Below are 23,514 nucleotides of genomic sequence, written 5' to 3'. Positions count from 1 at the left end.
CTATAGCAGAGAGAAACAGCAGAGCTGGGCTGGAGGATTTAGCTACAAACACCAGACAAACAGAGGAAATAAAGATTCCAACATTGCTATGAGTTAGTCCCATCCCAAACATTGTAAAGACCTCCACTGAAAGAGGAAAGCTGGCTTGAACAACAAAGAAGGAAAAACTCAGCCAACAAACCTACTCCAGGTGCATAAATCACAATGAAGAAAAACAACATTAAATGTCAAAATTCCAGGCCACCTCTGACAACTACAAATACTACAGTAAACACCTAGTGAAAATTACCCGGGAGAACTCTCAGAGAAAGAACTCAAAAGAATCCTTATAAGTAGAGTCAAACTCAAAGATAAGGAGATGGGTGAAACAAGAAAGTAAATCCAAGACAAGAAAATGGAGTTTGAATATTTTAAGAAAACCCCAACTTAAATGATACTGGAAATGAAAGACTCAACAAGACAATTTAAAACCTCAGTGAAAGCCTCACTAACAGATGGACTATGTCAAAAAAAAATATGTAGAATCAGGAATGTGAGACAAAGTAGAGGAACCGAATCATTTAGTAAAGGTCTGTGAGAAAATATATACATATTACACACACACACACACACACACACACACACACACACACACGTGTGCTGTTGCCTGAAAGTAATCAGAGTTTATTTACATTTTCTAAAGCATAGTTATGGTTCTGACATTTTAGAACTCTTTTAGGACTCCTGAGAGGGTATAGATGTAAGGGACACCATGAACTGGCTCCGTGGTTACTCATTCTGCTTCTGCAGAAGACCTAAGTTCTATTCCCAGCACCCGTGTTGGGCAGTTGACAACTGCCTCTAACTCCAGTTCCAGTGGGGCCTGATACCTCAGGCCTTGCAGGCATCTGTATTCATATGCACATGCCTACACACAAATGCACATACACATATAATTTTAAAAACAAGTCTTTTTTTTTGTTAACAAAAGAATACTAGATATTGGTGTAGAATGAATGTTATCTAATTCCAGATTCAGGTGGGATTTACTTACAGGTCTCCTTGTAAGTACACTTATGTGCAAATCCACGTGCCTAGATAGTGTAACCCTGCTGATTCTGCAAGGGTGGCATTGAGAGCTAGCCCCTAGATAATACTTCCCCTGTCAGATCTGTGAGATGGCCACACTCTGTACTCAGCTCGCCTCTGCCGTGTCTCTCACAACTTCTGTTTTCTTCATTCCCCAAATATGATGTGTCTGCTGTCTCCAGCTTATCCCTTATAATCACCAGATTACAATCTCCACACAAGCCAGAATCATATCTTACTCTTTTCTACCCATTCTCAAATACGGTGTTTGTTTTTTTTTTTTAATACAACATGACTTCTTGGAGTTTTTGATGAAATAGTATCTAAAGCTGTATCTTAAGAGATGCCTCAAACTGTTATTTCTACCTCAATTATGTCCTTATTTTGTCCAAATAACTCATACTGAAAATCGGCTACATTGTTATCTTTGTGTTTCTAGAATTGAAACATTTTTTAATTTCTTATAAAATAACATAAAAGCATATTTTAAAAATTATAATAAATATTTCTTCAGTGTCCTTTTCTTTCCCTAGGTGTGTTGGGGCTTAAACACATTGACATAGATGGTGGGTAAAACTGCCACAGTTTAAGCCTTAACCAGTTCAAGAATAAGAAGTTTTTAAACCAATAATTCTCACTTCGTTATTCTCCAGCATATTTTTTTTTCTGTAAAATGTACCTATAAAGTGTTACAAAAATAGTTACTTTTAATAGTATGACTTCATCCCAACCATCCAAAGAGCATTCGCTACATGCCATTTCATTTGAGTCTTTGGATGTACCAGAGAACATAACCTTCATCTCCTTTCCTGGGTAAGGAGTTTGTTGTGTAAATCTTTACAGAACAGAACACTGTAGTCTTATTCTTTCCCACTGCTTTTCAGGATAAAGAGTTTCAAGCCGATGCAATATATTATTTGACTTCCACTTTAAAGTGAAGGCATCCCTAAAATATCTAGACTGGTTTAATCCAGCAGTCCCTGTTAGAATCCCATGTCTCTCCACAGCTGTTGTTTGCTTATTAGCAATCAAAAAATTCAAAGACAACACAATACCCCCCAGGATCTGGGCTCTATGTGTATTTCCTATCCCTACATGGCTTACTCTGTTTATATCACTTTTCTTCTCTTTTTAAAGACTTTACTATTTTTTTTTTGTGGTTTTTCGAGACAGGGTTTCTCTGTGGTTTTGGAGCCTATCCTGGAACTAGCTCTTGTAGACTAGGCTGGTCTCGAACTCCCAGAGATCCGCCTGCCTCTGCCTCCTGAGTGCTGGGATTAAAGGCGTGCACCACCACCGCCCGGGTTTTTGTTTGTTTTTCGAGACAGGGTTTCTCTTTAGCTTTGGGGCCTGTCCTGGAACTAGCTCTTGTAGACCAGGCTGGTCTCGAACTCACAGAGATCCGCCTGCCTCTGCCTCCCGAGTGCTGGGATTAAAGGCCTGCGCCACCACCACCCAGCTAAGACTTTACTATTTTTAAACTCTATTTTTTCTAACTGACTATACCCACTTTCCTTCCTTTGTTAAGACTACGCACATTCTAAAAACACACTGTAAACAGGTTTAGGGGTTTTTCCCATCTGGATCTGTCTGTATTGCATATCTCTAGCCTTTTTTGTTTGAATGAACAAAATCTTAAACTGCCGAGCGACTGCTGGGTCTGCTGGCTCTGTGCCCTCCTCAGTCCCTGAAAGCTGAGCTTTATGCCCCAAACCTGGGGAGAGCTGCCTTCAGCTGGGTACTGATCTAAGAAGCTGGTGCCCTGCGCAGTGGCAGGTATTTTACTCAGCTTTTTGTTCGACTTAGTGCACAGGCTGCTCAAGGGCTCGCTGCATGGCAGAAACTCTTAAAGGAACCATGGCCCTTTTTCCCTCAGCTTTTCCAGGCCCTGTGAGGGAAATATGGGCTCCATATTGGAATACCAAAATGCACCAGGGTTTTTATTTTTCTTTTGGGCCACCAACCAGCCCCCAAATCATGACACAGAGACTTATTATTAGTTTTGAATGCTTGACCTAGCTTAGACATGTTTCTGGCTAAGCCCTTTTAACTTAAATTAACTTGTTTCTTTTTATCTACCTTTGCCTCGGGGCTTATTACCTTTCTTCTGTATATCTTACTTTCACTACTTCTCTATGGTTGTCTGGCGTCTGCCTAGCTTCTTGCCTACGGTGTTCCCTTGTTCTTCCTCTCTAGCCTAGATTTCTCCTCCTATCTTTTTCTCTCTGCTTGCTATCCCTGCCTATCCTTCTCTCTGCCTCGCTATTAGTCATTCAGCTCTTTATTGGACCAATCAGATGCCTTAGGCAGGCAAGGTGAAACAAAAACAGCACCTCCTTACATCCTTAAACAAATGCGGCATAAACAAAAGTAACACAATTCACACAGTTAAAGTAACATTCTGCCGCATAAACAAATGTAACATCTTTGCCTGGTTAAAATAATTCACAACAAACAAGGAAGGAGAAGGGAGATAAGTAAAAAGAAGAATTAAATTTCTTTCTCATACGTTGTGTCCTGAACATCAAAATCTAAAAAAATAAGGTTTAATTTGAATCGTGTGTATGAGTGTATGTCTCTGTGGGGGTTTGTGGGCGCAATACATTTTAAATATATTATCCGTAAAAAAATTTAAAAGTAAATAACTTCTATTGCTGTTAACTAACTGCATTATTTTATGCCCCTGGCTAATCAATCTCTAAATTAAAATTTTCTCACAGGATTAGTAAAATAAGAAGATTGATTCCTCCCTCTCTTTCTCTCTTTTTTTGGTGATGGGTGCCACATTCTTCAGTCCTTGGATGAAAGGGACAGTACTTCCTTTCTCATGAAATCAAAGCTCCCGGAGTGTTTGCACAAAACTGGTCAGGATGTTCGTCTGTCTCCAGCACAGCAGTTATGTCAGTCTTCCCAGCTGCTGCCCTGGCCAGCCCTCCTCAGGCCTCAGCGGATCAGCACATCTCAACACCAAAAGCTGCCTTGTCTCTCCGTACGAAGAATCCTGCCTCTCCAGAAACTCATGCCTCCTCCTCCGACAGAGGCGGCATGGAAAGACTGCCAACCCTTGCAGATTAGAGCCTGTTCTAGTCTATGGCTCGATCTTCTTAATTCTGGATGTAAGTTTGATCTCTATATTCTTGACAGAACAAACAGCTGAAATTCTCACAGTGTTAAAAAAAAAAGCTGTGTCTATTACATTTTAGCTTTATTCCCAGAAGACAAAAATTCCATAGAATTAAAAATGGGCAAATTGTATTGAGAAATAAGAGTCATTGAAGCAGTTGGTTACTTAGGACTGGTTATTTTTTAATATTGCAGTATGTGTGTGGTAAAGTATTATATTGTGGCTTACTGTTCTTCAGGGTCTGGAAAAATATAACTGAATTACTTTGATATATGCCTAAATTCCATGGATAACTTTTCAGCAAAACCAAAATAACCCCACAAACAAACAGACAAATAAAACAAAAAAAAACCCCACAATAGAATAATCTATAAAAACAGTAATGTCAATATATTGACAGAATTCTCTAGCATGAGCCTGATCAAACAAGGTTGTGAAACCCTTTTCTCTAAGGAAGCGCAAAAGGATGTTTACATTCCTAAATTTTCTTCTCATCTCAATCCAAGTCTGAAGACTGTAGGAGTTAAAGGCCATTGCATCTCATCCAGGGAAACCTCCAGTGGTAGAATTCAAAAACAAAACAAAACAAAAAAACCCTGAAAGCAAAAGGAAGTCATCTAGTGAGAATGTGGGAAGCTGGGGCAAAGAGGATGTAAAGCAACAGCATCCCAAAAGGAGAACGAGTCCGCATGACTTCCGACCTTCTCATCTGCTATGTATTTCCAGCTCCAACTCAAGGCTGAGGCTCTCAGCCAGGAATATCATCAGGAGCATTCCCAGAGCCATGTCACCACCCAGAGCCACTATGCCGCACTAGACAAGACTCTCCGCAAGTGTGACATGAGCATGGGTCTTAAAAAAATAAGAACTTCCTCCAGTTATTCTGAAGCACGTTTGTGTTGCAATCCCGACTTCCAGTAAGACTCGCTACCCAAACAGAACTGGCATATTTGTGGCCATCCCTGTGTGGTTTCATACACAAATCAACAACCGTAGGCTCTAGATATGTCAAACAAAGTTGGCAAGCTAGCTTCCTAGATCTTTCTACCAGGCCTGTGCAGTTGAGAGCCTGGCTCACAAAGATTCCTGAGAATAATAACGAACTCTGGTCTCTGGCCCAGAGTGATAAATCCTGTTCTGGTGTTCCAAAATTGCAAACATCAATCTCAGACACTCTGTATCATTTCAGAACCAAGCTGTGTGGACCTACATATGCTGCAAAGAATGCTCTTCCCTTCTTGGACCCCTGGGCCATTTAACAGGTAGATCTGTGCTCTTAAATTCTTCTTGTAGCACTGTTTTCTAGCAAGATTAGACTATGTGCTCCTTCATAACTGTAATTTTGCTACTATTACAAATCACAATGTAAATATTCATGTTTTCTATGGTCTTAGGAAACCCTGTGAAAAGGTTGTTTGATTGCCGGGTTGAGAACCTCCAGGTTGAGAACCTCCAGGTTGAGAACCTCCAGGTTGAGAACCTCCAGGTTGAGAACCGCCAGGTTGAGAACCGCCAGGTCGAGAACCTCCAGGTTGAGAACCTCCAGGTTGAGAACCTCCAGGTTGAGAAGCCCTGCCCCAGGCACTTTTCTGCTAGTACTTGCTCCACCAGCATGGTCTCTTCCAACTGCACCTCTTCGTCAAATACACACTGAAATCCTGAATCTAAGTTTTGACTGGGGAAAGATTCTTACAGTATTTTTCTAAGACTAACAACCTTTCCCTTCAGTTACCTAGAATCTAGCGAGGCCAAAGAGATCACAATGTCTTAGATTAAAGGAGTTGGTAAATGTTGACCCCGCCACCACCGCCGCAGCTTTCCAGAAAAATATGTTAATGTTTGCATTTCCACCCCAGAGGGCTAAGTTCCATTCTGATTATCCACATGGATATGAGAAAGAAAGGAGGTTGAGAGGGCATTTAGTAGGATAGGCATTTCTTCTCAGAACTCCAATCGAAGACCGATTTGAAAAGCTCCCAGTGTTGAACCAGCAGAGTGTGAACTTCTTGCTCCCAGCGTCCTCCTGGTTTCCCTCCCTTGCTCGGTTGCCACACTTCTTGCCAGGATTTTTCGTTTTCACAAGTGGCTCCATTAGCTCCAAAGCTGTGTAATAAATTCAGCTCTTTCCTGTTTCTTTATCTCCTACAACAAACCTGCCAGCAAGCACGATCAGTTCTGCACTCTAAATCCTTACTGATTTCATCAGCCTCTCTCTGTCTTCATTGACTACAATGCAGGCTGGCACTGTGTTGTCCTGAGACTAGCATAAGAAGGGACAACTGACTTTCAAATATGTACTGTGTGCCCTGTGAAATTTTTTCTATACCCTGATCTAATGTGTTTGCTCATTTTTCACTCACACCTTTTACTGCACCAGTCTGGGACTGTTTGGAGTCTAAATATTGAATCTGAATCCCAACTTCAGGTCGGGTTTTCCAGATGCAGATTCGCTGTTCTGCTTACCACCCCACCCATCCCACCAAGCATTGTGCCAGTGGCCTTGTCAAAGAATCAGCAGGTGTCAGGTGAAGTTCAAAGCGTCAGCCCACCAAGCGGTGAATCCTTGTTAGATGAATCTTAGATAGGCAGGATGATGATGAAAAGCATGTTTTTACCTTATAATTATTCACTTGAAAAATAAATGTAACCACATTATAATTTCTATATTGCCTGAAGGATTTTGTTGAGGTGTATAAACTGTAGAAGAAAAAAGATAGAGATAGAATATAGAATCAGAATATAAAAGAAGAATAAAGAAAAGGTTTGAAGAAAACCATTAAGAAAGCGTGTGGGTATCTTTTATTTTTACTCCATTAGATAAGAAGTCATAGTACACTGATTCTGTGTATTCCCTTTGAGCCCGGTGTTGCTGGAGGCTGGCCCCTCAGGCAGCAAAACCACTGTACTTGGTGGTGAGTTTTCCCTTCCAGTCAGCCAACCACAGTCTTCATGGCTATGGCTGAGCCCTTCTCTGACATTCATCTCTGGTTGCTTTCCATAGCTAAAAACATGACTGGACAACCCAGGGCTGGTCCTCCCAAGCTAGCACTGCACATGCTGTGTGGTGCATTTGACTTGGGGCCCAGGGGTGTTGGCTCACTGTTTTCACATTTTCAGCTATGGTATAAACCATCATTATCAGCCACCCACCTGTGAATGCTCTGCCAGTGTCCCGCCAACTCCACTTTTCCTGCCACCACTACCACCGACAAGGTTAGTCAGATCCACGAGGCAGCTGTTTTCAATTCCAGCTTTTGCTCCCTGCTGCCGGTTTGTGGTGCAGTGGCTCAGCAACAGGGCAGGTCACGCCTCTAGGTCTCTCTTATTATTATGTTTAAAACTCCTGTGGCTCAAATAATGTGCCTTTTCCATACATGTGACTGCCACCATTTTAACTGAGGTCAGGTGACCTTACCGCCATCTTTATTGAGGTCAGGTGAATTCACCGCCATCTTAACTGAGAGCTAGGTCAGGTGACCAAGTCTTACCATCCTTACTGAGGTGTATACCCTGCCTGGTACCTCAGTTTACTTATGTTTTTGTCTCTAAATTCCTCTTGCTGACCGTTAATTTGTGTTTTGTGCAGTGGCATGCTTTGGTAGGGCCCGCCAAGAGCATCCACTTTGCCCAATTCCTGTTCACTATGTGTGTATGCATACATTGAACTTAAATGCACCTATGTTTAACTGTTAAATGTTATAATTATCTGTTCATTGTAGACTCATTCCAGACTAGAAAGCAATAAGTCTCATGTTTTAAATTGGTATGTACTTTTAAGTTTCTTAATCCAAACCTGCTTTAAAATATATTAAGCTGTCCTCTCTACTATTGTCAACCTTAGAGAGGAACTTATTTAATCCTCCTAAAATTATTCTGTAAAACAAAATCTGAAGGAACATTTTCTATATTTTTTATGAAGCCACTATTATCCAGATGCTAATCACATGACTCACCTGAAAAAAAAATGTTATAGACCAATATTTCTCATGAACATAGATACAAAAATTCTCAATAAAATACTTGAAAATTGAATTCAAGAGCACACCAAAAAGATTATCTGCCATGACCAAGTTCATTTCATTTTAGAGATGCAAGGATGGTTCAACATACAAAAATCAATAAACACAACCCATCACATAAACAGACTAAAAGACAGAAGCCACTTGATCATCTCACTCGATGCAGAAAAGGCATTTGGCAAAATTCAGCACCCCTTCATGATAAAAAAACCCTGGAAGAGACCAGGGATATGAGGGATATATCGCAATATAATAAAGGCCATTTACAGGAGGCCCACATCCAACCTTATTATAAACCAGAGGTTCTCAACATGTGGGTTGTGACCCCTTTGACAAACCTCTATCTCCAAAAATATTTATATTACAATTCATGGCAGTAGCAAAATTATGGTTATGAAGTAGCAACGAAAATAATTTTATGGTTGGGGGTCACCATAACATGAGCAAATCTATTAAAGAGTCATGGCGTTAGGAAGGTTGAGAACCAATGTTCTGAATGGAGCAAAACTCAAAGCGCTGCCACTGAAGTCAGGAGCGAGACAAGCATGTCTACCCTCTGCGTCCTTGTCCAATATAGTACTTGAAATCTTAGCTAAAGCCACAAAACAATTGAAGGAGATCACTGAAAACAGACCTATTGCAGGACACAGCCATACCATTTCTGGACTTATTCCCAGAAGACTGGTACACCTTAACGCAGAGACACTTGCACAGCCATGTTCATTGCTGCTCTGCATGTAATAGCCAGAAACTGGAAAATTTAAAATGAAGATTGCCACATACATTCACATGTAGATAAACGACACCGTCTTCCAAACACAAATGCCTGTGTTCTATTCTTTCCTTGTTCCTTTCTCTCTGAATTTTAAATTACTGCTTCCTCATCCCACTGAAAAGAATGATTGGTTAAATAACCCACCCAACATTTGCCCCTGGAGTTTCCACAGACATGGGAAAAACACCACTTCCTCTTTGATCTGTAATAGATAAACATCTCTCTTAATAAACAAAGCATAAATTTACTGTTATTTTAAAGTTTCAAAATTAACGACTGAGAGACTCGGTGATATTTGATAATTCTCCACGACATTAGCACCTGCAGTTTGAATCTCAAAGTTTTCTTTCTGTAAATTGAGGATACAATGCTGAATTCATTGGGTACATGAAGAAAGAGAAACACATAAATTACAACCGTTATACTCTGCTGGACACTTAGTCGTTATCTTCTTCGCTTAACAAGCTTCAATTATATCACACACTTGGAAATCAAAATGAAAGCATATCTTCAGGAAAAAGGATATTTCACATAGCAATGCAAGGTCCTAATAAGCTTGTTTAAAATGTCATATAATTGGTGATCATTGTTTATCTACCCCTTCGACGTCCAAGGATATATTTGGTTTTATTATGAATTCCAATTCTTGAAAACCTTGGAGGAAAGTCTTCAGTAACGTAGTATGTCAAATACAAGCCCTGTTTTGCTTATTTATACTAAATAGTTTCTAATCCTAGCCCATGATGCTGCAGAAGATTTATTTGTAGAGCCTCCAGCCAGAGCTAGAGTTCCTCAAGTCCTGAGTGTACATAAACTCCCTCCAGCGCATTGCTCTGGGTCACTTCTGATGGGACTTTGATTTCAGCATGGTTGTCCACTTAGGTTTAGAAAAATACATACTTCTGGATCATGTTTTCCAGCAACGGCTCTTTCATTTAAAAAGCATATCGTTGAAAATTAAAATTTCAGCTGGGTGAGGAGGCACATATCTTTAATCCCAGCACTCAGGGGGCAGAGGCAGGCAGATCTTTGTGAGTTCAAGGCCAGCCTGGTCTACAGAGTGACTGCCAGAGAACCCTGTCTCAAAAACAAACAAACTACCAAAACCAAAACCAAACCAAACGAAAAGCAAAAAATAAAGAATTAAAGCTTCACTTATAGACCAAATTGCTACACAGGTTATAAATTAGATCTTAAAGGTAAGCTCCCTACATCTTAACTTTTTCAGAAACGTGTGATTTCCTGAGTTCTTCACATGAACTCAACAGGTTTTGAACATTTCAAGCTTGTCCTACAGATTAACATGAATCACATCCAAAGTTACACGTTTTCATTGCCCAACTTATTATCTTCCCACAGCAGGGAATGAAGCTGTCTATTATGTACAGCTGGCTCTTTGAGATTACTGCCCTGTGACGGTTTTAGATATTTGTCTAACTGTGTTCTCACTGAAAGACGATACGAGCTGAAAGAAAACTGGTTTTAATAAAACACAAAGAGAATCCCAAATGTTTAAAAATTCTGCTCTAAGTCTTCAGGATTTTGTCAGGCACTTTTGGAACATTAGTAAAACATAAAAACAAAATAAGCATATTTGAAGGGAACAATCGTATGATTTGTTTTGATAGTATTTTAGTAGTGAATTCATAAAATTGGCTTCCAGTTGAGACATTATTATATAAAATTTCAGGAAGTGAAAAAACCCCTTCCTTCAGAAATTTTAGCTGCAGGTTTAGTGATAAAGACCTATCATCTTATCTTGGGCTGCTCAGCTATTCTGTAAAATCATATAACCAAAACACATGGAAAATAATTATACTCTTTAAAATTCTTTCATAGATATTATTTTAAGAACAAAGTTACAAACTTCATTGAACCGAGTTGTTTAGACTACTGTAGGAAAAAACCTATTGTCATTCTTTACTATTTTTTTTTGACATTTTGCTGATCCCAAAATAGGGCATTTTACTAAAAGACACAATAAGGAAAGTGCTTTTCATTTCAGAATAAAACTAATATACTGTAGGTAGTATTTTTCTCAATCAATTTCACCCTTTTAAATACATAATTGCATTATAGCCTGAATGGGGTAAACCAGAGAATTTTCACAGAACTTGGGAATGAGGGTCAGAAATATTAAAACCAGCTTAAGAATTGAACAAGAAACAAGAGTCAAAACACGAGCTACGATGGAGGATTTCACTTCACTGGACTTAATAACCATGCACTGTGTGCCGGCAACGAGAGGTCCAAAAGATGAACAAGTTCAAGGGTATATGGAGTGGGAGCTCATGGAAATTCCAGGGAAGGCGGGGCATGAAGTCACCTCCAATACCGACCTCGTCAGAGGGCGAAGTGGCTTTGGGGGTCACCGATGGTTTTAGTTCATACCGTGTTCTCCATTCAGTGCCTGTTTTCTAAGTTCTTTTCCAAACCAGTCAACTGAGAAGGCTGTTCTCTTTATTTCAGTGAAGCCCAGCAATGTGGCCGCTCTAAAAATCTGGGGACATTCCAACTAATGTCTGATAATCAAGAGTGGATGTGAGGAGCTACATGTTACTTCCAGACCAAACCCAGCATTTTCTGTACTTCCCCTCACCGCTTTATGAAGTTGGCAGAGACGAGATGCTACGTGATCGTGTGTGTACGGCGAGGTCGCTTTTGTTTCTGTAGAAAAGGCTTGAAATATGCAAACATACTCATTTACGCTTAATGAAAAGGCACAAAGACCAACTGAGTTGGGGGTAAAGATTAGCTGACTTCTCAAACTGCCTAAAACTCTGCAGGACAGAGGTACTCCATGACCAGTAGGTAGGAAGGCAGGGTAGTTCCATCATGGAAGCCTCATGTCAGGATTAGTAGCACAGAGACTTTGTTCAGCTCTGTTTAACTGCTGAAGAGAATAGGGACATGAACAGTGATACAGTCTGCCTCTTTGTATCATGTCCATCTTCACACACACACACACACACACACACACACATTCACACGCGCGCACACACACTCACACGCACGCACACACACGTGAATAGAAATTGTGTCTCCACCATCCTCAGCACCTTCTAGCCTGGGGTCAGTGGCCTTGCTTTAGCTTTGTTTCAGCACAGATTTTGAGTTCCCGCCTGCATAGACACATAGGCAGCCCCCTAAATAGTCTTTTGGCTAACAACGAGCAGATTCCAGTTCTCTGAGGATTAACGACTCACTTTATTTCTCTTGGAAGGCTTGGCTGTAACTAAAGCCCAACATTTTGTTTATCTTCCACTGTTTATCTTCCAAGAAACACACTCAAATTCATTCACCATGACAAAGTGTCTGCTATGGAAATATGCTTTAATATTCTGAGGGCTTTTTGATAGGAGAGGGATTATATCTAATTTTGAGAGTGTTTTAATCCTTCCTAGAGGTGGACAAAATATAAGGTTCTTAGAGATTTTAAATATGCTTATCTTTGTTGAAGTGGTGTTTCTAAGCACACTGTAATATATAAAGTTTAGCAGATCTATCCTTATGGCAATTGGATTATAGAAATCTATACATTTTAACAAATTCTTTTAAATTCTTTTGATCGGCTATGACACCATTTTTTTTGGACAACTGCTAAATATTAGGAAGAGAAAAACTTGCGTTCTTGGTCAAGCCACAGAGTGGGTTCTAATTAATTACTGGATTCCATGACGAGAAAACAAAAGCACGGAGGAGGTGGTTACAATCCGCAAATTCTACCATTAGTCCCCAAATGCCTGAAGATTTATCATTCGTGGGCGCATTGTTTTCAATTCTCACTATTAACTAAACAAAAAAAAAAAGCAATAAAGATGGTAAGATGTAACTGAATGGAGGCCCACTCAACAACACCCCCCACACCTATCAATCCCTTTGGTCCTACGTGCACACTCTGTATTGGAACTAGTTAGAGCAATGCACTGGGGTGGGGGAGGGGAAGATAGTAAGCCATTTTCAGTTTCCTCTCTAAACATATTTTTATGAGAGTAGGAAATAAAGGAACTCAGCGATTTTATTATTTGTCTCGATGACTGGGTTTTAGCAGTTAAACATAAAAAACCTCAAACATGATGTTCTATAATTCAAAATACATGCTAGAAGACTAAGTACGTCAATGAGAATTAATACATATATAGTCTTAGCCTTCCTTCAACCAACATTTTATTTAATTAATATTTAACACTTATTGATCATATATTATATGTCAGAATTTTATATTTTAAGTATGAGGACTATTATGTCACACTCCCTTCCCAAAAAATATTACTGGATAAATGAGGATTGTTGGTGAGAGCCAATTATTCGCCTTGGGGATAAGAGAGGAAGAAAGTCTAAAAAAGAACTTGGCAAAGACCAGCGTTCTGATGGTAAACATCAAACAAGTGGATCTCCGTGATTATTTTCTAACAGAAATTTAAGTGGCCGGTTATCATGGTGTCAGATCTCAATCTGTCAGTTCTACCAGGTTGACGTTTCTCCCGTGGAACTGGAAAGTGGCACGTTCTGACCCCCTGTGAGGCCATGCTAGCAATTACTGTTAGTGACCACACTCCGACAGCTTCCCAGATACCCTAGGGACCCACTTATAACCACATAGCCAGACAAACTGGGAGACAGCGTGGGTCAGGACTGACGTGCTGTGTCCTGTAAATGCACCAATGTGTCCCCTTTTCTTTGTCTCCTTTCACCTGTAGAATTTAGAGCACCTGAATTATATTCATTTTCATATTCTCTCATATTAATATTCTCTCTCTCTCTCCTTTTTTCCTCCCTCCCTCTTTCCTCCCCCCTCTCTTCCTACTCCCCTGATACATTAAGTATCTGACCTCTGATTACGCTTTGGGAGCCTAGCAATGACTTCATCTTCATCTAAGTGTTTCCCAGCCTTAGAATGGTATATGCTCACTTCATACCTAACAAATAAGCTATCTCCAAGTAACAACCACTTGCAAAGGAAAAACTAGTTTTCTCCAGGGGAGTCTCACTGGGTATGTAAATCATACATAAGCAGCAGGCCCCATGTTTAGCAGTAGATGGCCAACACAAAACAAATTAATAGGATTTTTGGAAGTTTTTTTAAAATCCTAATGGTCTTTTGTTTGTATATTATGGTTTCTCATTTTGTGTTTTTATGAATCTTGTGTGTTTGTGTGTGTGTTGTGTGTGTGTGTTTGTGTGTGTTGTGTGTGTGTTTGTGTGCATATGTGTTTCTTGTGCTTTTTTCTTTCTGTTTTTATTTTTGTCTCTTTGCTTTCTAAGGAGAGAGAAAAAGAAGATGTGAAGTTGGATGAGTGGAGAAGTGGGGAGGACCTTGGAGGAGAAGAGGGAGGGGAAACCATGGTCAGAATACACTGCTTGGGAAAACATACTTTTAATAAAAAGATGTAGGTGATACTCAGGGATGGGAAGCAGGATGAAGTTCCTGCTTCATCAAGAATATCCTTAATGAAAACTTGTAATTGTTAATTGAGAGTGTTAAGATAGTTCAGTGGATGGCTCTGAACTCATGTATATATATGCAATACTAATTGGACTTACCGGATTCCTAAAGAATAAATGAAGAAGAAGAGGAGGAGGAGAGGAAGAAAAAGAAGGAGAAGGAAGAAGATGAAGAAGAAGAGGAGGAAGAAGACAAAGAAGAAGGAGGAGGAGGAAGAAGATGACATGAAGTTGGGAGGGATATGCCAGAGGGGACATCAGGAGGAGTTGAAGGAGAAAATGGGTGATTTCCTTGTATAGTTTTTCTTTATATATACCATGTTTTATTGTATATTTATGTGAAATTCTCAAAGAATAAAAAAGTTAAAGAGAATTTAATGACTGTAAGCCCAGTTTATTACCCCCACATCAGTTTGAACTAACCTCTGGAACTATGGTTTTTATGTCACCAGTGCAAATAGCAAAGCAAACTAAAAAGCAAACTATTGCTATAGAAGTAACTTTTTGCAGACTCATGAAAGGATGTTCAGGATCTCTGGAGAGCCACAGACACTGTTGAACCACCATCCTTGTCTAAAGTCAACAATGTCCCTCTGTCTGGACTTTATAATGGCTTTTCCATATCTATTCTTGCCCCCCTTGTAATCTATATACCAAGGAACAGCCTAAGTGAACTTTTGGAAAGTCAATTTTAATCATATTACTTTTGATCCAAAACACTTGTATGAATTCTAATACCCTTAGGACAAATTAAAATACTTGCAAGTGTTGACAGAGTCACTCATAAGCCAATCCTTGCTAACTACTGCAGAATCACCTCTCCGGGTTCTCCTCCTGGATCTTTTTGCAATGGTTCCTTTCTGTTCCCAGAATATAGTAAATATATTATTATACCAGGATATTGACACATGTCCTTTATTCCTGTAATGTTTTCTCCATATGTCACGTACCTGATTCACTTCATATCTTTCACCTATCAATTTAAGGGGCATTCCTTAATAATTGCTTTAGATTCCTCAGAGATATATGATCTCACAAACATCCTTGGGATTTCATAACTACTGTGGTCCTACATACATTTGAGGTTAGCTTCCCCCACGAAACTAGAGATGGTCAAAGAAGAGATGGGCAGACTTGCTCTTTATCATATCCCTAAACCTGGGCATGGATTGAGAGCTTCGAATGCTGTCTGAGTTTGCTGAAAGATGCCATCTAAAATCAAAAAGAAGGAACTGGAAAATTGCTTATTTATAAGTACCAACCTGTCTGCTCCTTTGAGTGCACAAAATTGACACTGTGGCCTCAATATATAGAACAGGAAAGTATTTGATGCAAACTACCTACCAAAGATGTTGTTATTATTAAAGAGAAAGAACAGCAAAGTGAAGACACAGAACATCTCGCTCATCCACACAGTAATCAAATTTGAAACTTAACCCTCATAATGAATATCTTGTTATTTTATTCCACAAGTCTCTCTCTATTTTAATATAATAAATCTCCAGGGAGATTCATAAGTTCTTCATTTAAATATATCATATAAAATCTGTGACATATACAGCAGATATCTGAACTCAAAGGTAAACTTAACGGAGCCTTATGTATAGAGGTTCAAAGGTAAACTTAACAGAGCCTTATGTATAGAGATTCAAAGGTAAACTTAACGGAGCCTTATGTATAGAGATTCATTGTACTTCATCCATTTCTCACCTGCCCGTAGACTTCAGGAGAAAATACTGAGCTCTTCTAATAAATTTTAGTCAGGTGGGTAATTTCTTGACTTTCTAAGCAGTGTTATCATGTTTTTAAAGTTATCATAGATACTTACTTGATGTATTTCAAAATTTGTACTTTAACATAAATAATACTAAGCTTTTCCTAAATTAATATGGGCTAATTAAGGTTTTGCTATTTTATTTGTTCATTTTATATAAATGACTATTTGTGTGGCTGATTTCCGTCTAATACATATGCACACAGTAGTCTATATGAACATTCACAGTGTTTGCTAAATAGTTTTTTCTCTAATCAGTTTTAAAATTTCCTAGTATTTGAATGCTGATTTAACCCTGCATATAGTATACAGCACTGATGTTTTGATGTAATCACACAAGCCTAGTTATAAGTGCTACAGATTCAGAAAGCTTAAGAATAACACATTCAAGACCTCGTTTCACTTTAAAGGAGAGACTTGGAAGGCAGGGGCCATTAACCGGACATGTCACCTTCATTGTCACCTTCCTTTGTATTCCTCCTGCCGTATATCAACCGCAAAATCACAGCTCTCCACAGGGGAAGCCTGAAGTCAGACTAGCGAGAAAAGCAAAGTGCCACATCCTTCTTGATGTTCCACAGAGGGATGCAACTGGCTCTCCTCATCAGTGACCATATGGTCACGCAGATGTCTCTCTCCCTTCCTGGGCTAGCAGAAAACCATCTTCTCTACTGAGTCACCATTATGTGCCAGCCTTGAATACACATTGTAAAAGTCAAGGCCTGCAGAATGAGTCCTCTCTTCGGAAGACAAACAGAGCTTTAACTTCTTGTGAAAACATGAAATGCTCCAGAATCTCACTTCCCCTCTACAGTCTCCACATCTTTTTCCTTTTTTCCTGACAAATAGCACTGAGATGCTGTAATCATTTTAGTGTCACCTCTCTCTTACATCTTTTAGCCAAGCTTCCAGGAATTCCTATGACCTCCTCTAAACAAGCAAATAAAAAAAAAAAAACCAAAACAGAATATGAACATTTCTTTCCACCTTCACCGTGGCTACAAATTCACACACTCTCTTACCTAGATTACTGAAATAGCATCCTGCCTAACTTTAATACACACATACACACACACATACATGCATAGGCAAAGTGTGTGCATGTGTGAGAGAGAGACAGAGAGGGAGACAGAGAGAGAGAGAGAGAGAGAGAGAGAGAGAGAGAGAGAGAGAGAAGGCAAAAACCGAGGCAAAAATAGAAGTGAGTTGTTAAGGAACCTACTGTGTTGGCCAAGATGAGAGACAGCTAGTACTCCTCACATGCCCACTTCCAGCACATTGACTTCTGTACTGGTTTTAAATAAACTAGGTATTTTCTTAATGTTTCTTGTCTGGGCAATTTCTTAACAAGCTTTATTCTGAGTGGGTGTGATGGCTAATCTTGGCTGTCGACTGTATCTGGAATCAAGTAAAACTCAAGTAACTGGGCATACCTGTGAAGGGTTTTCCTGATTGCAGCATTTGAGTTGGGAAGACCCACCCTCCATCTGGGCCACACCTTCTTGAGCAGTCTTTGTAAAAGGACATAGAAGATAGAAGCTTTTGCTTGTTGCCTGCTTGTCCTCGCTCTCACTGGCAAATTCATCCACATTGCTGCAGAGGCATTTCTTTGCTGGTGTTAGAACCCACAGCTTTGGGATTCCAATGTAAACTGAAGATGAACTGAGATGTCTAGCCTGGAGTGAACAGCTGCTGGATTCTGGCCTTTCTGTCAGGAGACAGACACTGTTGGATTAGCCGGACCACAGCCTGTAAGCCAACCTAATAAATCCCTTTTTTACAGTCTACCAATATTTCTATATTCTGTCAATACTCTTCCTCTAGATAACCCTGAAAAACACAGTGTCCTGTTAAATATTCAAAGAACTCCCCATCCATCTACCTATAATGTATAAATCTCTCTCTCTCTCTCTCTCTCTCTCTCTCTCTCAGTTTTTTGAGACAGGATTTCTCTGTAGCTTTGAAGCCTGTCCAGGAACTAGCTCTTGTAGACCAGGTTGACCTTGAACTCACAGAGATCCACCTGCCTCTGCCTCCTGAGTGCTGGGATTAAAGGTGTGTGCCACCACCACCTGGCTAAAAATCTCTTTAAGTTATTTTCCTTTTATATAATTTATGTTTTCAAATCTACTTTTTAATTTGCATAATTTTATGCTTATTGATCCTCTTCCACAAAATAAACTCTGCAAGAGCAGTTTTCTCTGGTTATTGTCTTTTCATGGCTGTTTCTCAAATACCTAAAAGTGTACCTGGCACATAAGAGGTACTCTACAAGCATTTACTAAATATAATTATTATGGTAAATATATATCAGTGTTTAGATAGCAATATACAATTTAAATATTGATGATGCCTCCAGTTCTAGCCTTTTCTAAATTACTATTGTCTGCTAGAGAAATTCAATTAAAATTCTTGGGAACAAAGTATCTTGAAGTGTGGTAGAAAATTAGTATTACAAAGTGTCCTTGAGACAAGTACAATGCATGCCTCTTAGGAAGTCACAACTCATGTTTTCTTCTCATAGATTCTGCTGTATAGAAATCTCCCTACCTGGGCTGGTAGAGGTTAAGAGCATTGCCTGCTTTTCCAAAGGTCTTGAGTTCAATTCCCGGTAACCACATGGTGGCTCACAACCATCTGTAATGGGGTCTGGTGCCCTCTTCTGGTCTACAGGCATACACACAGACCGAATATTGTATATATAATAAATAAATAAATATTTAAAAAAAAGAAAAAGAAATCTCCCTACCTGTAAGCCAGCATTTTCCAGAGTTACTTAGCAATCTTTTTTTTTTTTGCATAGAGCAACTATGTCTTAGTTAGGTTTCTATTGTTGTGATCAAACATATAATCAGAAGCAACTTGGATTGGAAAGGATTATTTCAGCTTACACTTCCACATCACAGTCCTGCACTGAAGGAAGTCAGGGCCAGAACTCAAACGTTGCAAGAACCTAGAGTCAGGAGCTGATAAAGAGGCCTTGGAGGAGTGCTGTTTCCTGGCTTTCCCATGGCTCATTTAGCCTGCTTTCTTATATCCCTCAGGACCACCAGTCCAAAGATAGAGCCACCCACAGTGATATGGGCTTTCCACATCAATTAACAGTCAAGAGAATGTACCACAAACTTTCCTACAGGTCAATGGTGTGTGTGTGTGTGTGTGTGTGTGTGTGTGTGTGTGTAGGGGTGCATTTCTCAATTGAGGTTCCCTCTTCCCAAATGACTCTGGTTTTTATCAAGTTGACATAAAAGTAGTCACCACAAACTGCTAGCATCCCATGGAATTATTGTTCTGAACATTATACTTCGCAATTACTGCTCTAGGCCAGTGAAAATAATTTTACATTGAATTGGATTTGGCCTAGGAATGCATAGTTGGTTCAAGTGCGAAAGCAGTAATTGTAATGAGTTATATTCATTGAGCAAAGACTGGGGCCCACAAGATCACCTCAACAGATGTTGAAAAAGCATTTCACAAAATCCAGATGCCTTGTGTTATCAAAGCATTGAAAAAATGAACACACACACAGACACACACACACTTGGTGGTAAGAGTCTACTAACTTTTTCTACACTCAGTATTAAAAAGGAATATTTACTCTCTTTTATGCAACAATAGAGTGAAGATCCTAGCCGGGTGATTAGGCGAGAACTTTTGAATGAAAAAGCAAACTATCTTTATTGTAGTGTTTATTGTTTTTGTGTCATACTAAGGAAAAACTTAGGAAACACTAGGAATTCATACATACACATGCATGCACTCATACATCTTTATCCATTACAAATGACACATGAATGTGTTCTATGCCTTTTCCTGATATGGTGGTTTGGATAAGAATGGCCCCATAGGCTGACATGTTTGAATGCTTATTCACCAAGGAGTGGCACTGTCTACAGGAATTAGAAGGACTGCGAAGTATGGCCTTGTTGGAGAAAGTATGTCACTGGAAGTGGGCTTTGATGTTTCAAAAACTGATGCTAAACCAAGGTTTTCTCTCTCTCTCTCTCTCTCTCTCTCTCTCTCTCCCTCTCTCCCTCTCTCTTACATACCCTCTCTTGGCCTATGGATCTGGGTGTAGCTATTGCTCTCGTATCACGTGTGCTGCCATGCTCCTGGCCATGATGATAATGGATTGACCCTCTGAAGCTGTAAGCAAGCCCCTAATTAAATGCTTTCTTTTATAAGACTTGCCTTGGTCATGGTGTTTCTTCACAGGAATAGAACAGTGAGTAAGACTCCTAGGGAACGGTAAGCAAACAGTCATTCACACCGGATAGGACATTGACAGACTCAAGAAATTATTCCGTCCAAGTCCAGCGTGGTGAAGCAGCGAGTACATTGAAGTTATTTGCGGGAACATGGGTGAGGGTTTATTCACCAGAGTATGAAGTGACTCAGAAGCAGCTGCATCCCTGAAAAGTCCCATCACAACGAAAGTGACCCCCCAAACTGCATCCCTAGTGTCTCATTCTCAACTTCATGCCTTCTAGTTTTTCTTCTAGCACCTCCCAAAAATGTATGTAACTGGGAGAAAGGGTGTCGAGGAGTAGTGGCTGGGATCTCTGGAGAGGGGCTGATGACCCTCCCTGTCTCCTTCTACTGTGGAATGTCTACAGCTCCATGGCCCTTACTTTAGAGCTAAACAAAACAACTGTATTGTTTTGCTTATTTGGTTGCCATAACTACAGCTCGACTTCATGATGGCAATGGTCATATTATGCCTGGAGGAAATGACTAGAACGTTACATAATGATCACAGAATTCAAGACCCATATGCAAAAATCAGTTGCATTACTATCTATTAGTGCTGACTAAAAGAGAGACAAACTTGAGAAAATAGAGTATTTGTTAACAGTATCAAAAGGGATAAAGTATTTAGGCTTAATCTAGCTAGAGGCACAACAGGAATACACTGAAAACATATATGATCATCAGGTAAATGGATGTCCAAGTCTTGGAAAGACAGCCTTTGTCCATGCTTTGAAGATTTAGAGTTATAAAGATGACAGTTCTTCTCCTAAAGAGTTCTACAGATTCAACACAATGACTATCAAAATACACACTGATTTATCCTTTTATAGAAATTGACAATCTTGTCTTAAAATTTGTATGGAGAATCAAGAGTTATAAAATAACAGTCATTCTTCAAAGAAGATAAAGACATAAGTTAATAATGTCAATACTTGTTACAATACTATTGCAGTGAAGTCACTAGAGAACTAATCACATCTAGATCTCTACAGCAGTGATTCTCAACCTTCCTAATGTTGTGACCCTTTAAGACAGTTCCTCATGTTGCGGTGACCTCCAACCATAATATTATTTTCATACTACTTCATAACTGCAACTTTGCTACTGTTATGAATTGTAATGCAAATGTTTTTGGAACTAGAAGTTTGTTAAAGGGGTCATGACCCACAGGTTGGGAGCTGCTGCTCTAGACAGACAGATCCAGATAAAGGTATATGTAGATATAGACTTGGATAATATACAATATTATGGTGGAGGATTTGGGGTGGGTTGAGGGAAGAATTCACCCTGGAAATCAAAGTAGAAAGCAGGGTTTTGACTTAGCATGCTACAAAGAGGTCCAGACGTAGCAGTAACAGAAGAGTCTCATGCACAGCAATGGGTTGTGGGGGTCTCTGTTATGGAGGGGTACTCATTCTGTCAGGGTGAGTCACATGTAACAATAGAAACGCAAATGACAGTGGCCTGTGGCTGTGGCTAATTTTGTTGGGATGCATCATTCTGTTATTCCAGCTTCACCATTTGAGCTGCTGAAGTCACACATTTTCTTTCTTGGGATCCAATTTGAACCTGGCTCACACTGCAGGCTTGTTCTTTTTCTGGTCTTTCGATCATGACCTTTCCACCACATTCTACTCTGATGAGCGATAAACTCAATCTTGTGACATTAGAGATCTCCAGTAGCTTCCACAAACCTTTTCAGATTGAGCTCTACTCATCATTTCACTTGTAGAAGTTCCACGGTGTACCACAAAAGTGAACTATATTCAGGAGCAGTTTTGCTCAAAGATCTGGGTTGTGTGCTAAGGGGGTTTACATCTTACAGCAAGGATCTAAAGCCTGGCTGAAGCATCATTTGAAGACAGAACTCCTGAACCTTAGAAGAAACAAACCTAGTTAGAACGTTTAAAATGTAGGAATCGAGCCAAGGTTAGGTTTGTTGTGTAGACTTATGTTAAAGTAGTTAGAAAATGATGAGACAGAAACTGGAATTAGGGTCCACTTGATTTTTGGGGAGAGATATGATAACATTTTAATGAACATAAGGTATTTTCTTCTCAGGGTCTAAGAATCAGATTTTGCTTCACTTTCTTAGACTATAACCCAATGATGAGTCTGAGCAACCAGAAGGGACTTCTCCTATGTGGTCCCAGGGGATCAGTGACTCCAGTTCCTAAAAGGGCATCACTCGAGGGCAAAGGGGTCTATGATATTCCCAAGAGACTCAAGAGACAACTTGCAAAAGCCTGTTCTGTTTCCTGCAAGAAACTTCTGAAGGCGTCCATCCGATGGTAAGAACTATTTGGTGCTGGAGCCAACAGTTAAAGCAAGGGTGCTGGAATAATTTCAGACCGAGGAAGATCCACCAGTGTGGTATCATAGAGAGATCCTCAGATGAGTGGGAAGATTGTAGTTAGACCTCCGAAGGGATGGCCGGAAAAGAATGGAAGCCAAAGCTGTAAAGTGAACCAATCCACCCAGCAGTGGAAGAAATCCACACTGTTGCTTGGTACCCGACGGGGGCTGAGAAGAAAGAAACAAACAGTTCGGATTCCACCAAAGAGCTGCTTTGGGCAGAGAGCCTCAGTTTTAGGGAAAGAGGGCTTTTCAACTTAAATGTCTGTTAATAATGTCGGGTCCCTTGCCTCAGAGGCCTGTGGGATTTTATTTTATTTTATTTTTTTTGAGAGAAGTACAGTTCAGTGTAGGTCAGGAAGAGCTACGAGAATGTTTTTAGACTCTCTCAGACTTAAGACTCAGATGAAAATTACACCTGCCAGGAGGTTGGATATTTCCTCCAGAATACATGCTGAAATTCAGTTATCATTGGACTACTACTAAGGATGAAGACTTTACATTATTGCTGCTTTTTTTTTATGGCTCTCTTTTTTTCTTTCTCTCTCCCTCCCTCCCCCCTTCTCTCTCTGTGTGTGTGCAGATGCATGTGCTTCTGTGTGCAGAAGCCAGAAGAAAGCTTTGGATCCCTCATAGCTGGAGTTGCAGCATTCATGGGATGCTCGAGTCATTCCACGGGAATTCAAATCCAAACTTAGGGCTT

This window comes from Microtus oregoni, unplaced genomic scaffold, assembly GCF_018167655.1.
Source record: "Microtus oregoni isolate MIOR12 unplaced genomic scaffold, Mior012 000000F_ref0000247, whole genome shotgun sequence".
In the NCBI taxonomy this organism is placed as follows: domain Eukaryota; kingdom Metazoa; phylum Chordata; class Mammalia; order Rodentia; family Cricetidae; genus Microtus; species Microtus oregoni.
The sequence above is the reverse complement of the archived record's forward strand: the minus strand, read 5'-3'. Positions refer to the sequence as shown.